Source organism: Miniopterus schreibersii, assembly GCF_964146895.1.
Source record: "Miniopterus schreibersii genome assembly, chromosome: 3".
NCBI classification, from domain to species: Eukaryota; Metazoa; Chordata; class Mammalia; order Chiroptera; family Miniopteridae; genus Miniopterus; species Miniopterus schreibersii.
Window position 1 is genome coordinate 19,377,094 of NC_138103.1, and position 15,098 is coordinate 19,392,191.

The window sequence follows — 15,098 nt, forward strand, 5'->3', positions numbered from 1 at the left end:
CAGCCCCTGAACTTAGATGCGTCTAGTGTACTGGAGGGGCTGTTCGTTAATCAATAAGTCACAGAGCCTGGTATGCCATCGCAAGGGGGATAGATGTCACAGATGAGGGAGGTAGGAGGTGCTGAGGTCATTGATGTTGTCAGGGAGGGTCAGGACAGGCTCCCCCTAAAGCTGACACGTAGGAAGGGAGGGGGTTAACTAGGTGGAGCTGAGTGGATGAATGGGGGTGTTTCAGGCAAAGGAAACAGTATTTGCAAAGGTCCTGTCCTAGGAGAGAAAGAACACAGGACATTTGGGAAACTGAAAGGAGGCCAGGTGCTGCAAGTGTGAGCGAGGGGGGAGCGGCATGAGGCTGGAGAGGTGGGGAGGCACCGTGTAGGCAGTGAAGGCCTGTCAGCTTATCCTAAGGGAATGGAAAACCACCGGAGCATTTTAGGAGGTGATGTGGTCATTTTACAAATATGTGCACACACAGACACATCCCCAAACGATACAGATGCAACATTAACTGTGATGCTGAATGAATTGCTTTCTCCATGTAATCCTTTCCGTGTATTAAATGACACTAATAATAGGACTTACATCTCGTTTTAGCTTAGCTATTATATGAAATAATCCAAGTTCAAATGCTACTCTTAGTGTTTGGTGTGCTGTATGTATGTAAGAAAATGTCCCCCTCCCTCCCTCCTTCTCTCCTTCCCTCCCTCCTTCCCTCCCTCCCTCCCTCCCTCCCTCCCTCCCTCCCTCCCTCCCTCCCTCCCTCCCTCCCTCCCTCCCTCCCTCCCTCCTTCTCTCCTTCCCTCCCTCCCTCCTTCCCTCCTTCCTTCCCTCATTTCCTGGGCTTTTATCAACCTAATATTCCCAGTGAGAAAAAACAAACAATTAAAGGAAGAAGAATATATTTTGCTTCTTTTAACTTTTGGGACTCAAGGCTATTTAAAAACAACAACAAAACAAAACTAGGGACTCTGCTTTGCTTATTGCTCTTATTAACTCAGTTGGTTTTCAGATGGATCAGTCTGTGAGCATGAACTTGGTTCTGCAGAGATGGCAGGGGGATTGGACCGCTCCCTGGTTATAACACCCGTGCATCTCTACGGCACCGAGTGCTTCAGCAGCCCTCACGTGGTCAAGCAGGTGGCATTTGGATTACGGGGCTGCCCAGAAGCCAGGTGACTCCCCGACTGCTCTTCCTCTTGGTGACTGAGTCCCGTCATTAGTCACAGCAGCAAATCAACATGCGGGGCCTTTTAAAGGCGCAGGGTCTTCTCGATTATGGTGCGGACTGTTCTCCCTTCTTGAGGTGCCATCCATGGCCCCTCAGTTCCTTTTTGTGTGTGAAATAATTATGAAAACATCATTTCACCACCGACAGCAATCTTTCAGCCTTCTAGCGACTGTTTTTGCCTGTGTGTTTAGGCCCATAGAAAAGTGTTAAAAACAATCATATGACTTAATCACAATTCACTTACCTGGATGATTTTTTTTGTTTTGTTTTGGTAAATAATCTCGATGTAAATTCCTGGTGGGCTATGAGAGAAGAGGCGAGATTTTAATGAACTGGTGATGAAGTGGAAATATTTTGAAATACCAAATAATGTATTATGCTTGTCACCTAATTACTTATCTTCCGATTAAGAGCACATTTCATAATATCTGACTTCCCGATCTGTTCATCTGGCAATAAAAATTCCTCCTCATGACTGCCATGTGTTCCCAAGTAAAGACCGATGCATTAGGAGCTCAACATATAACGATGCTTTAATGACCTGATAATGTCTCTGTTATGGAAAGGGTTTTCTTGTTTCACTGAAAATTCATTTTCTTCTCCAAGTGAATATTGTTTAAAAGGGAACTGTTATCAGTCAAAAGAGATGAACACACACGCACACATTCACCAACCCAGAAACAAAGGGTTGTTAAATTCCGATTAGCTGGTGCCAACATTTTCTGTTCCTTTTGCTTTAACAATGCAACATAAACACACAGAAATGTGGAATGCATCCCAGAAGGAAAAACAGTCTTTTATCCTTTGACAAATTATTTTGAAAACCATAATGTGGGAATGGCATGTGCAGTGTGTGTGCATACACACACTCACACACACACTCTACACACATTTTTCATAAGTATAGATTCAGTTTATTGTATGTTTACTATGTTAGAGGCTCTGTGCTGCAAAATATGGTACACAGAACAAGAAGACACCTGGCCTCACGGATCTCACAGTCTAGACTAGCAGTTATCTACTGGGGGCAGTTTTGCTCTCCTGCCCCTCCCCATCTCCCCAGGGATATTTGGCAATATCTGGAGACATCTTTGGTTGCCACAACTTTGTGTGGGGGGGTGTGCTACTGGCATCTGTGGATAGAGACCAGGGATGCTACTAAATATTCCACAATGCACAGGACAGCCAGCACAACAAAGAATGATTTGGCCTAAGATGCCGATTGTGCCAAAATTAAGAAACTGGTCTTGTAGAAAAAGTAAACAAAGAAATCCAGCAGTTACAAGAGCAACTGATAAGTAAACTCTATGCCAGAGGAGGCCCAGAAGGCTGTTAGGGCAAAGGGAGTAGAACACCGAACCCAGCTTGGGAGTTCAGGGAAGGCTTCCTGGAGGAGGTGATGGCTGTATCAAAGGCAAGAAGACATTAACTAGAAAAAGAAATAGGGGAAAAAGGGAATGTATTCTGGGAAACACCATGCTGACTGCAGGGTCAGAGTTATGGCGGAGTCCACAGGCTGGCTCGTCGTGTGACCTTAAACTGGTGCTATAACCTGATGGGTCTCACTTTCCCACCTCTTCCCTCCACCATAAAATGAGAGATGGAACTAGATGATTCCTTTCTAGCTTCATATTTATTATTCTATGCCTCTAGTTTGTCCAGTTATAAAATACAACATTCAATTTTTGCTTGTTTTTGTTTTCATTGTGGGGCCTTTTCATATGACAACTTCCAGCCTCCTGTTTGTTTACCCAGTAAGGAATGACTTTCCCCCGGGCCCAGCCGCATGCTGGGTTCTGAGACATTTCTCAGACATTTCTTCTCCTCCTGCCATTGAAAGTCTGGCCCTACAATCTGCTCATGGATGCTTCCCTCCATCGCTATAAAGGTCCTGAGCATCTCCTGTGGGTTGAAGAGCTGTGAGCGCCTTTCCTCTGTCTTGAGCGGTGGTCCTAGGAGAGATGGGGATGGGCAGGAAACATGACACAGAACTGGAGACATGACATTAGGGCTTGGGTGAGGTGATAAAGTCCAGGAGAAGGCCCTCTGTCTTGGCTTGGACAGTGGGTGAGTGGTGTGCCCTTCTCTCAGAAAAGGGTGGCATAGAAGGAAGAAGCTGGTTTCATATGGCGATGATGCTCAGGTTCTATCTTCTGGTAATGGAGCCAGGGAAGCCTGTGGAAGCGTGAGAGGTGCCAAGGGGCCAAGCAGATCCCCTGACTGTCTCCAGGTGGGGAAAGGAGGGCTCCTCATGTGGGGAAAAAGCCACATCATGCTCCAGCCCCAGTTACCTCCTGACACCTGTAACAGACCAAGACCAGGACATGAGTCTATGGCTGGGTCCCAGTCCTCAGCATGGGGCACCACTTGAATCTGGAATGAAATAATCTGAGCTTGAGTCCCAGATCTGTCTGTTTGCTCTGGGGCTTCACTTTCCCCCTTTTAAGAGGGGTGGGGGATGACTCTTCCTATGTCCCAGAGATGCTGTAAGGAGTAGATGAAAGGCTGGGTGAGAAGAGATCTTTGGAGGCTGGAAAGTTCTGTGATTTGGGTGGGACGTGCCCAGTGGCAGGATTCTGAGGGGGGGCATATACTCAGGCAGAAGGTGAGGGTTATAGGGGACCCATAAGAGAGGCAGGGCTGGTTGAAAGTCATCCTCGAGTTAGTCTTAAAGGGACTTGGGATTACTTACAGTGTTTCTCAGCAGGGGCCCTGTCAGCATATTGGGTGTGATGAATCCCTCTGTGGGACCTCACACATTCAGCAACCTGGATTCACATGCCCATAGCCTCTCCTTCTCTCCTTTATCATTTTGCAATTTAAAAAATGGCCTCTCCCACACATCCACATGCTTCCAAGGGTGGGTGGGGGTTAAAGTCACTCTGATTAGAATGTCGCATATAAGAAAACCAAGGAAGAGAGAGCAACTAATTGGAGCTAAAGCCATATGGGTATAAGTAGCAAAACTGGGATTCAAACCAAGGTACACTGTCATTCTCTCTCTCTGAAATGTAAATATATATATATATATATATATATATAATAGAAATTATTACATGTAAATAATATATAGATGTATTTATATAAATACAGTTATTCATATAAGTATATATTTATTATATATAATATAATGAATATAAAGTATATAATTATATAAAACAAAGATTAAGCTAAGATATAAATAGAAATAAATATATGCATACTTTCATATACACATATGTATATAAATAGATGCATATATATACTTACACACGCATATATATATATACATATATATATATATATATATATGTATATATATATATATATATTTATAATTTAGCCTGATCTCTGTTTTAGGTTCTTATTCTTCCTAATGTTAAAAACTTACAGTAGTCAATTAAGATTTCCTTACTGAATTTATTCTACCTTCCCCCTTGTCCCCAAGATTACGTCTAGATTGAGAGGGGCTTACACAGTGTCCAGACATATTGTGGGCTCAGGTCTGGCCTTTGTTCGCTATGTGTCTGCAGTGGCTTCTACCAACGGGCACATCTTCAGGTCTGGTTCTGGACCAATGGGAGGCATCTGTCCTTGCCCCTGTAAAGGTGCTGGTTCTCTTTTTCAGTTCCTGGGCACACGGTCCATGCTATGCTTGCTGCTGTGCCTCTTTGTTCTGACCCCAGGGTCTATCCAAGTCCCAGAGTCTCCTTTCAGAGCCCAGATCTTAACCACTAGGTCTCTCGGGTCTGGTAGTCCAATATCATCCAGGGCCAAGGGTTACTGGGAGGCCTGACCCAGGTTAGCCAGACAGGCAGACCCAAGAACTTGGACTTGCAGTGGGGTTTCTGAATTCAGCCCAAGACTTGGCCCCCTCTCACTTACGTAACTCGTGGTGCCAGTTGCATCTGTGAGCTGGCTTTTGACTCAACACTATTTTTTTCACAAGTAAAATATAATTGCAGGCTTATTGTTATATTATAACCTCAGATGGAGGAGTGGGTGGTAGGGTGGGCCGAAACTCAAGACAGATAATGGCCTTATAGGGCTGCAGCTCTTGAATCACCCACATCTCCTCTTCTTTCAGTTTTTAATCTCTGGTTGAGACAATAGCTAAGCCATGATGTTGACTTGGTGTTTTTCATCCCCGTGGTTACTCAGGGGCTGGGGACACAGGACTCCAATTATAGGCCGTTTGCCAGGCTGTGATCTTTGAGGACCAGGGACAGGGAGCCTTCTCATGTGCTCACTGGGAAAGCCTGATTCTCACTGCTCGCCCACCAGCTGGGAATTTTTGATCCATGGCCAAACTCTCAGATGTGCTTGGGGATCTGAGCTGTGGAGTCTATATTTCACTTCTACAATGGGCAGCATACAGGGCCTGGTCTCAGAGAATACGTACCAGCAGACCACTCAGTTGCTCTCTTATCTAACTTCTCCCTCTCCCATAGCCTAGAATTCCTCTAATAATCTGGGCCAGAAACAAAAAACTGGCTTAGCAAATGCACATCCATCCATATCAATGCTGTGTTTTGCAAACCGAAACACCAGAATTTGACTCTTTTCTTGTCTATTTCTGTTGTACAAACTCTCCCTGAGACTCTGGCTCCTCTATGACCATCTGCCCAATGAGGGAGGGTCACTGCATGGAAAGAAGCCTGGTGGGGGCATAGCAGTCGGCTCTTCATAATATCCTCCAACACATGAGTTAGGCACTAGTGTCCAATGCTTTTTATGGAAAAAAAAAAAATAGACATAATTGTAATTATATATCCATTCATGTGATTTTCTCTTTGTCTAATATCCATCTTGCCCACTGAACTATGAGCTCTCAGAGGCGGGAACTTGGTCCGTATTTTCATTGATGTGTTTATGCCCAATGCCTGGGATGATACCTCACACATAGAGGCACTCCAAAAATACCTATTGAATTAATAAACGAATGAATGATGAATGAACAAGTGAATGAACTGTCAGGTCTATTCTAAGGTTCTACAGAGAGGAAGAGGTGCTTGGACTTGAAGAACAATGTGAATGATTCTAAAGCTCTCAGAGAATCTTCTCCAGCCATGGTTAGGCGTAAGTTGGGTCAGGTGTATCTGCGTGGAGAGAGAAGTGATGCAGAAGTCTGGGGAGCTGCCTCTCAACTCATCCTGGCACTGACTCACATTTGCTGAGTGACCACGGACAGGCTGACTCCCTCTTTAGGTCTTGGTGGTTTGTTTGTGTGTTTTTTATTTTATTTTTTCCCATCTGTAAAATTTTTGAAGGGACTGGGATAGTCTTCAAGGTACACAGTTCTACAATCTCTGAGGAGGCTTCTGCCACCCTCTAGGGCCTCATGCTTTAGAAGCCGCTTCCTCCACTCACTCTCGGGCTCCTGCACAGCAGATGGGGTTGGTGCTGCCCACGGCTGACAGATGAGCCTCATTTACAGCCCTCGGCATTTAACCACTTGGCAGAGTCATTTAGCTCTGAGACGCTGGGGGAGCCCTCCTGTCCCCAGCAACGCAGACAGCTTCCCGCCCCCACGCCTGTCTGTGCCAGAGCCCTGGGAACGTGGCGTAGAGGAGCTAGGCTCCAGCCATGGGCCTACGAGGCCTTGGAGAGAAGCCACGTCTGAACCTAGCAGTGGTGCCCAGAGAGCAGAGATGAGGCGGTCTCCAGAAAAAAATTAGCTGGCTTGGTCTAATTCCAGGTCCAGTTCCTCAGAGGCCAGCTGGTTACTTTTGTTGCCCGATTCAGTAACATTATCGGTGACTCTAGAAAGGTCTAATGTTAAATATAAATAAAGGTGGCCTGAAAATTGAAGCAAACTTTGGTCCTATCTCACTTTTGACATTTAAGGCTTGGGGTGGCAGTTATTTCCATGACAATAACAATTCCCTAATATCTATTGAGTGCTGACCAAGTGCTAGGCATAAATATCTTTACAAGCTTTACCTTTTATTTTTATCCTTACAACATCATTACAAGAGGGCTACTGTGGTTATCACTGTTTTATAGCTGAGGAAACAGAGAATCGGAGACGTTAAGAAATTTGCTTAGAGCTACTAAAAGGCAGAGTGAGGATTCCCATCCAAGCAAACCCACATTTCCCCTCCTTTTTCCCTCCAGTAATTGAGGGAACTCCTCTGTCCAGTAAGCAGGCCTCCTGGCCTCGGCCCAGGGGTGGGAAGGAGGGTGGGGCTGGGGAAGGTGAAAGTTCTCTCCTCTCTATGAATGAGTAGTTTTGAGGTTCCAACAGTTCATGGCCCGACTGGAAAATTAAAGAATGAGACAAAGCCATTGGGTGGGAATACAGCCCTCTTACTGTAAAAGACGGAGGTGGCAGCCAAGGCCTCCCTCTGCGACTTCCTCCAGGCAGAGCCCCGTGGGCGTTAAAGCATTGTCGGGAGCAGGATGAAATGGGGGGCAAGCCTTGAAATATTTGTTTAGATCTGTTTCTCTGGGTTGATGTTGGCCCAGGACGGGGACAGCTCTATTTTGTGAAGGAGTTACGGGGCAGTTAGGAAACTTCCCTAAGAGCCTGTGAGGCAGATGGCCTCTGGCTGGCACAGTTTCTTGGCTTAGATTGCCCAGGAACCTATGGCTTAAGGCTCCAGGGGGCCATTAGGTCGAGACATTTTTGGTATGCAAATATCTCTTTGAAATCCTGTTTTCTTATATCTATCTATCTATCATCTATCTATCTATCTATCTATCTATCTATCTATCTATCTATCTATCTATCATCTATCTATCTATCTATCTATCTATCTATCATCTATCTATCTATCATCTATCTATCATCTATCTGTCTATCTATCATATCTATCATCTATCTATCTATCTATCTATCTATCTATCATCTATCATCTATCTATCATCTATCATCATCTATCTATCTATCATCTATCTATCATCTATATCATCTATCTATTTACTTACTTAATTTATTATTTACTTACTTACTATTGTTGAAAGTATTACAAATGTCCCCTTTTTCCCATTTTCGATTCTTTAGTTTGAGTGTGTCTTGCATCTAGTGGTAGTTTCCCATTTCCCCCATTTTATATGCAATGGACTGGAGGTGCCAGAGGTCAGTTCATTTGCCTAAAGCCTCACAGCTGATACGTTGTTGGAGTAGGATTTGAACCCAAATCTTCTGTCTCTAAAGGATCTATTCTATCTCAGTAACCTCGCTTTCTCTCAAATAGCTCTCAGGAAGAGGGATTGGAGTCTTGAGTGAGGGAGGGAGCTATTTGCGGAACTTCAGAAGACCTGGAAGAGGGGAAGAGAAAGAGCAGTGTCCGCGGCTGTGAATCCTATAGCCATTCGCTTATACGCTTTGTGACAGGCAGGCCCTTAAAAATGGAATTTCAAAGCTAAGTGGGGGAGATTTGCAGCCCAATTAAGTGGGTGCTTTAGTAGACAAAATGGATGGGTGATGGGGAATTGAAGAGTGAGTAGTAAGCCTCCGTGCATTGCAAATCTTCCCCCAAAGCATGTGCTGAGAAATTCCCCCAGCAACCCCTGATGTGGGGCTGTCTGTAGGGCCAGCTGCTGTGTAGAATCTCTTTACCGGAGACGGTGTGGGGCATATTTCATCTTCCGTCCCTGGGCACGTGTGCCCTGCTCTCCCTGGGAGGGTACCCACCTGAGCAGTGTAGCATCCTCAGTGTTAGGAGGAGCCCAGTTTTCTCATTTGTTATATTGCTTTGCTTTTTTGTTGTTATTATTTGCTGTCGCAGGCATCAAATGGTCCATACACAAAACACTTATCCTTCGCACATAAAGTCAAAAAAGGAAAAAAACGAGTCTCAGAGAAACTAAAATGGCTGTTGCTAAGCCAGTCCATGCAATGCATTTTTCTAGGTGACTGCCCATCACAGAGCAGGTGCCTGACAAATGTCCTTCTTTTCTTATCTTTTCCTGTATTAGAATTCAGTCCCATGCAAGGAGTTAGGCCAGGCACTGGGCTGGAGGGGTGGAGAAGAGAAACGGATTCCCTGGCTTCAGAGGTGTGGGGAAACAGGCATTGGAATAGAAGTATGCATTTGTGTGGAGGAAGCAGGGATGTCAGGGAGTGTTACAGGTTGAGTTGTGTCCCCCCCCCAAATTCATATGTTGAAGTCTTAACCCCCAGGCCCTCAGAACGGGACCTTGTTTGGGAATAGGTCGTTGCAGGTATACAGTAGGCTCCCTTATCTGTGTTTCGCTTTCTGCAGTCTCCGTTACCCATGGGTAACTGAAAATATTGGGGGGAAATTCCAGAAATAAACAGTTCATAAATTTTAAACTGTGGCTGTCCTGTGTCTCAGGATGAGATCTTGAGCTTGTCCCGTCCGTGATGTTAATCATGTATTCATGCTGCAGATGCTGCTCCCTAACCTTTCGGCGCTGAACAGTCATCTTGGTTATCAAATCTGTCACCGTATTGCAGTGCTTATGTTCAAGTCACCCTGATGTTACTTAATAACGGTCCCAAAGGGCGAGAGTAGTGTGCCGGCAATTCAGATGCACCAAAGAGAAGCCAGAAAGTGCTTCCTTTAAGTGAAAAGGTGGGTGTATCCAATAAGACAGAGACAGAGAGACAGACCACATTCGCACAATTTTTATTATAGTATATTGTTATAATTGTTCCATTTTATTACTAGTTATTGTTAATCTCTTACTGTGCCTAATTTATAAATTAAACTATCATTGGTATGCATAGGATAAAGCATAGTGTATATATACGGTTCAGTATTATCCTCAATTTCAGGCACCCACTGCGGGTCTTGGAACATATTTCCTGTGGATAAAGGGGAGCTGCTGTAATTAGTTATTATGAGGTCATATTGGAGTAGGCAGGGCCTCTATTCCAACATCACTGGTGTTCTTATTAAAAAGGGGATTTGGACACAGGCTTGCACACAGGAAGAACACAATGTGAAGGTGAAAGCAGAGGTTGGGGTGGGGCATCTACAAACCAACGGACTCCAAAGATTGCCAGCAACCCACCCGAAGCTAGGCGAGAGGCATGAGAAGAGCGCCCCGGGAATTTCAGTTCAGGACCGTTCTCCAAAACACCTGACCAGTCCTGCTCAAAACCATCAAGCCATCAAACCCAGGGAAGTCTGAGAAACTCAGACTAAGGAGTCTAAGGAAACACAGTTAAGTTGAATGTGGTACCGGGATGAGAGTCTAGAGCAGAAAAAGGACAGGAGGTAGAAGCTAAGGAAACCTGAACGCACTGGGGCTCTGGTGAGCAATATCTGTTCACTATTTATACCGAATGGATCATACCCCACGTTAGTAACGGGGGCTCTGGGGTATGTGGGAGCTCTCTGTACTATCTTTGCTGTACTTCTGTAAATCTAAAGCTGTTCCACAATAAAAAGTTTATTTAAAAAAAGATATTGTCCCTGGCTGGCCAGGGGCTGGAGCCCTCAGTCACTTCTCCTGCCACCAGAGAGTCCAGAGTCCAGAGTGGAGGAGGCGCCCGTGAGTTGCCCAGAGTCACTGCTACCAGAACCCCTCAACCTCTGGGCGGGAGCCCTTCAGGGGGGCTGAGCTGCTGTGGCCCCTCCTCACTGCATGCCTCAGGCCCGGACAGCAGGGCCGGACTGACTCTTCTCAGGCCGAGCCCTCAGACCCGAGCCAGGCTCTGGGTCTCCCCGATCTTGGGCTTCCTTCAAACTCAGGAAGAAGCTGGAGGACAGCCGAGCACCCCTGACCTGGGCATTTTCTCAGCGCCCAGGCTGTGTCTGGGCTGTAGCAACTGGGCTCCCCTTCCTGCTGCCACCAGTCCAGCTAGGGAGGGACTGGCGCCTTCCCCGTCTGGTTCTGCACCTCTCCCTCTCCTCCCATTCAAGAACAAGTTTCTTTTCCCTCTCCATTGGCAATCCTTTCCCAGAGCACCCATCTGTGTGCTCTTGCCCAGCTCCTGGGACACCCTTAGAAATATCTACTCATTAGGGCTGAGAATCGCTCTCTCCTTCCTGACTTTGCTTTTTACCCACTTTGGGAGATGAAAGCTGTCCCCTTAACACCCTCTTAACTGACCTTCACGCCCAGGACCTTATTCATTTGGGTCACCAGCTCCCTGGCCAAATCTGTGTGACTTTCCCCACCCATCTGAGTTCTAGTTTCCTGTGGGCTCCCATCTCCAGCTCCCAGCAGATTTCCTGGGTGGGAGTGACCAGGGGGCTCTGACCCAGGATCCCCCACCCTGGAAGGCAGCTCCAAGGGAGCAAGAGAACTGGGCATCAGGCACAAACCTGGCAGCTCAGGACCCCACAAAGAGCTCCATACATGGATTGGCTCGTCTGGGGACAGCCAGAGAAAGAGCCCAAGGAATGCTCAGGCCACTGCCTGCTTCACTCAGACTCTGAGTCCAGCTCCAAGGAGGAGGCATTCGGCGTAGCTGGAACTGGCTCTCGCCTCGTCGAGGGAGACTATACGATGCTGCAAGATCTGGCATTTCCTGTGCTTTAGTCATCCTCGCGGGCCTGCGCTGGCTTCCTGAGGGTACAAGTTGCTCTGAGGAGGATCTGGATGCCCTCAAGGGAAAATTTAGAACAATGGAATCTAATCAGAAAAGTTCATTCCAATAAATTCCCGAAGTTAATGAAGAATTACTCATAGAACGAAAACAACTTGAGAAAGTTGAATCTGGGGAACTGGGGAAACATCACAGAAATGAATAAGCAAAATTTCTCTTGAATTCTGCAGTAAACGACTTCAAAGCCAATGTTAAGTCAGCGGCCGACTTCATTAGCCTGCCTGCCACTGTAGAGGGACTTCAGGAGAGTGTAGCTTCCATTGGCAATACTTTAAACAGTGTCCATCCTGCTGTGGAGGTGACACAGAAAACTGTGGAGGGACACAAGAAACCATGGAGCTACTACAGTGATGTGAACTGGCCTCCTTGGAGGAGACTAGTGGGAGCAGCCAGATCATTCCATCACCTTCAGCTCCATCAGAACTAGACAGTAAACCCCACAGTGAGAATTTGAAACAGGGCATCCTGTGCCTTCACAACTCTTTGGAGGAGGTAAACAGTACCCTAGTGGGGTACCAGAGACAGAATGGTCTTAAACTCGAGGGAATGAATGAGACAGTAATTTTACCCAGGGAGTCCACTTGGTATGAAGAGATCTGCTTGCTAGGAGCAAGGTAGATAAACAAGCTAACTGTGCTTCAGCATGCTGCGTGATAGAGCTGACACTCTGAAAAGGAGTCTTTGCATCAGGTGATCAGCAGAACAGATGCAGTAAAAACCCAAAGCATAAAGAAAGAAGATCGTTCAGATTCTCAGGTATCCAAGCTAAGAGAGAAACTACGCTGATCAGTGCTCTCACCAATGAACCTGAGAGCCACAGGCCTCCAGAGACCACCCAAGAACAGCAAGCACAGAATTTCCCATCAAAGCCATCAGCGTTGCCAACATTTCCACAGTCTCTTGGAGACCACGTTGAGAAAGCTGCCCAGCTAAGATCTATCTCCCTACGAGGAATTTCTAGCATCCAAGAACTTCAGGATTTATTCCACAAGACTGGCCACAACATGGATGGGACCTTTGGAACACCTTAGGTTCTGCTATGCTAGCACGAGAGAGTTTGAGAGAATTTGATGCAGACGAAGATTTCCATCTACCTCTGATACTCCTGGAGCTAAGAGTAGCATTTTTAGAAATGGATATATACTCTGGGCTACCTAATATCTCCTCACCGAACAAAACATCCCTTCTATTTGCCTAGCAGGCTTCCAGTCCTCCAAACTACTTAGCAGGCACATTGCGACCTTTTAACTTGTTTGAGAAAGCTATATAAAAGTTATTTTTTTTTTAAAAAAAGACCATTTTACTTGTGATATTCAGAAATCTATGATTTCCTGAAGCCAGTAAGATCTTAATTTTAAAATTGCCAGAATAAAAGTCAAACTCCCTTTCTATCTCCTTCCTTTATTTGAGGGAAGGAGGCCTTATCTTTTAGAACTGGAAAATGTGTATATAGGGAGACGAAGCCACCTTTTATAATTTATACATTTGCCTCAAATTAGCTGCGCTTTATACAGACTAAGAGAATGTCTTTCCTTTAAAAGATAGACTTTTTCTGTTTGTAAATATTTAGAATGAAAGAAAGTATTCTGCATATTTTGAGGGAAGTAGGAGGAATGGTTTGAAACAGGATATGAACGAACGATGTATTAAAAATCACTAATCTGATCTGGTAGCGGCTGAAACTAGGTCCATGTCTCCTTCAGGCATCTCCTTTAAGTGCTGCCATGGGGGTTGGTCTGGTGGCTGGAGGAATGAATATATTTGGGGAGTGGACACTGTGGGGACAGTGTAGCCTCCAGGCTCAGGAAAGTAAGATCCAGCTCTTGGTTTCTGTCCCCATAGCTAATCCCAACCTGTGAAACAGAGAAGTCTTGTTGTTGTTTTTTTTTCTCATTTTAAATCTTATTTCAGGGTTTATGAGCATAAAAAGTTTTCCAGTGGGGAGCTACATATTACTCCCTGAGTGAGCTAGATGATCACACACGCACACACACGCCTCTCTTAAAGCTGTGGCTGACTTCACCTCTGACACTGTGTCCATTTGAATGGCCTGGCTGCCCAGGAGCTTTAGAGGAGAGCTATGCCTCTAATTCTGACCCAGGAAACTCCGAGATTTTACCTGGGGACTAACTGAGAACCTAATATGTTCCCCTAGAGACTAAGGCCAAAAACGGTGTGTATATATCAGGTTTCTTTTTCATTATCAGGTCAGAAGTAGCTGGAAGCTTTATGTCCAGATGATGCCAAACAATAGCAGGCAGGCCTGGAACGTGGGGCTTCACGAGACGGTAGCGAGTGTTTTCAAATCTAACACGAGCAAGGGCAATACTTTTCCCTTTAAGTGCTTCTGTAGCCTGGTACTAAAGGACCTGTGTGTGCGCTGTGTTCTCAGAAGGAAACTTTGGACAACGCAAAAGGGAAAAACTTTGCAAAACTTAACTGTGCTGTAGGCCAAGCCAGGGAGAAACTGGAGAAGTTGTCCTTGCACCAGCTTCTTTAGTGGACTCATTTCCATGTGAACTTTGTCCAGGTTGCCGGGTTAGCTGTGGATGCAGCCAAACACCCTTAACTTATTTTTTTTCTTTATATGATATTCAGCTTGGTGTCAGCTAACCTTGCTTTTTTATTCTAGAAATATTAAAATTTAGTTAAAGCAAGATGAGGTCTCTTCCCATGAATGTGTCTGCTTACCTCATGGCTTATGATTCTCTCTCTCAAAAAAATTTTTTTTGCTTGCCCATCTGAGCTATTTCACTTTCTTGGAAAAGTTAAATTATAGTATAAAATTATCCTGGCACTTTAGGTAACTTGAAGATTACTCTTCTGGCTGCCTTCCATGCCCCCCCCCCCCTTTTAAATATATATACCCTGATGTATTTTGTAATAACCAAATAACATTCTAGCAATAAATTGAATTCTACTGCTATGTTTGTATACACTGTCTCATAAATAGTATGCCTGTACCTGGAAGGTATTTTTTTGCAAACTAATTTAAATGAAATATACTTGAGGGTAATGTAGCTTGTCTTTTTTAGTTTCAAATTTGTTTTCCTAGGCAGATACTTTGAGCACACCTCAACTCTTTGTTGTATGTACTTTTCTCTAGCATCAGATAGCTATCCATGGAGGACTCGGGCTTTCTTAGGTTATCTGTTCTCACTTCAAGCTCATCTGGCTAGCATTATCCCTGAGACAGGTATATGGCACCATCTTCTTCCTCTACCCAGTTTTGGCAGAGCTGTTCCTGCCACACTCTCAGACTTGTAAAGACCCTTGTCACACAGCCTGGGAAAGTGGCCTGTCTCCCAGACAGAACTAGGGCATCTCAAACTCCTTTTTTCTAAGTTGAGCAGGTTCACTGGC

General features: G+C 45.2%; 1 protein-coding gene and 1 pseudogene across 3 annotated transcripts in view; both read left to right on the forward strand.

Moving 5' to 3' along the window:
* SHISA9 (shisa family member 9) overlaps positions 1-15,098 on the forward strand; it is a 265,862-nt gene that overhangs the window by 215,325 nt on the left and 35,439 nt on the right. The gene's annotated exons all lie outside the window — the stretch shown is intronic.
* Positions 11,486-12,766, forward strand: LOC308554429 (EF-hand calcium-binding domain-containing protein 14 pseudogene; annotated as a pseudogene). The gene has a single exon. The product of its transcript is annotated as an EF-hand calcium-binding domain-containing protein 14 pseudogene (transcript).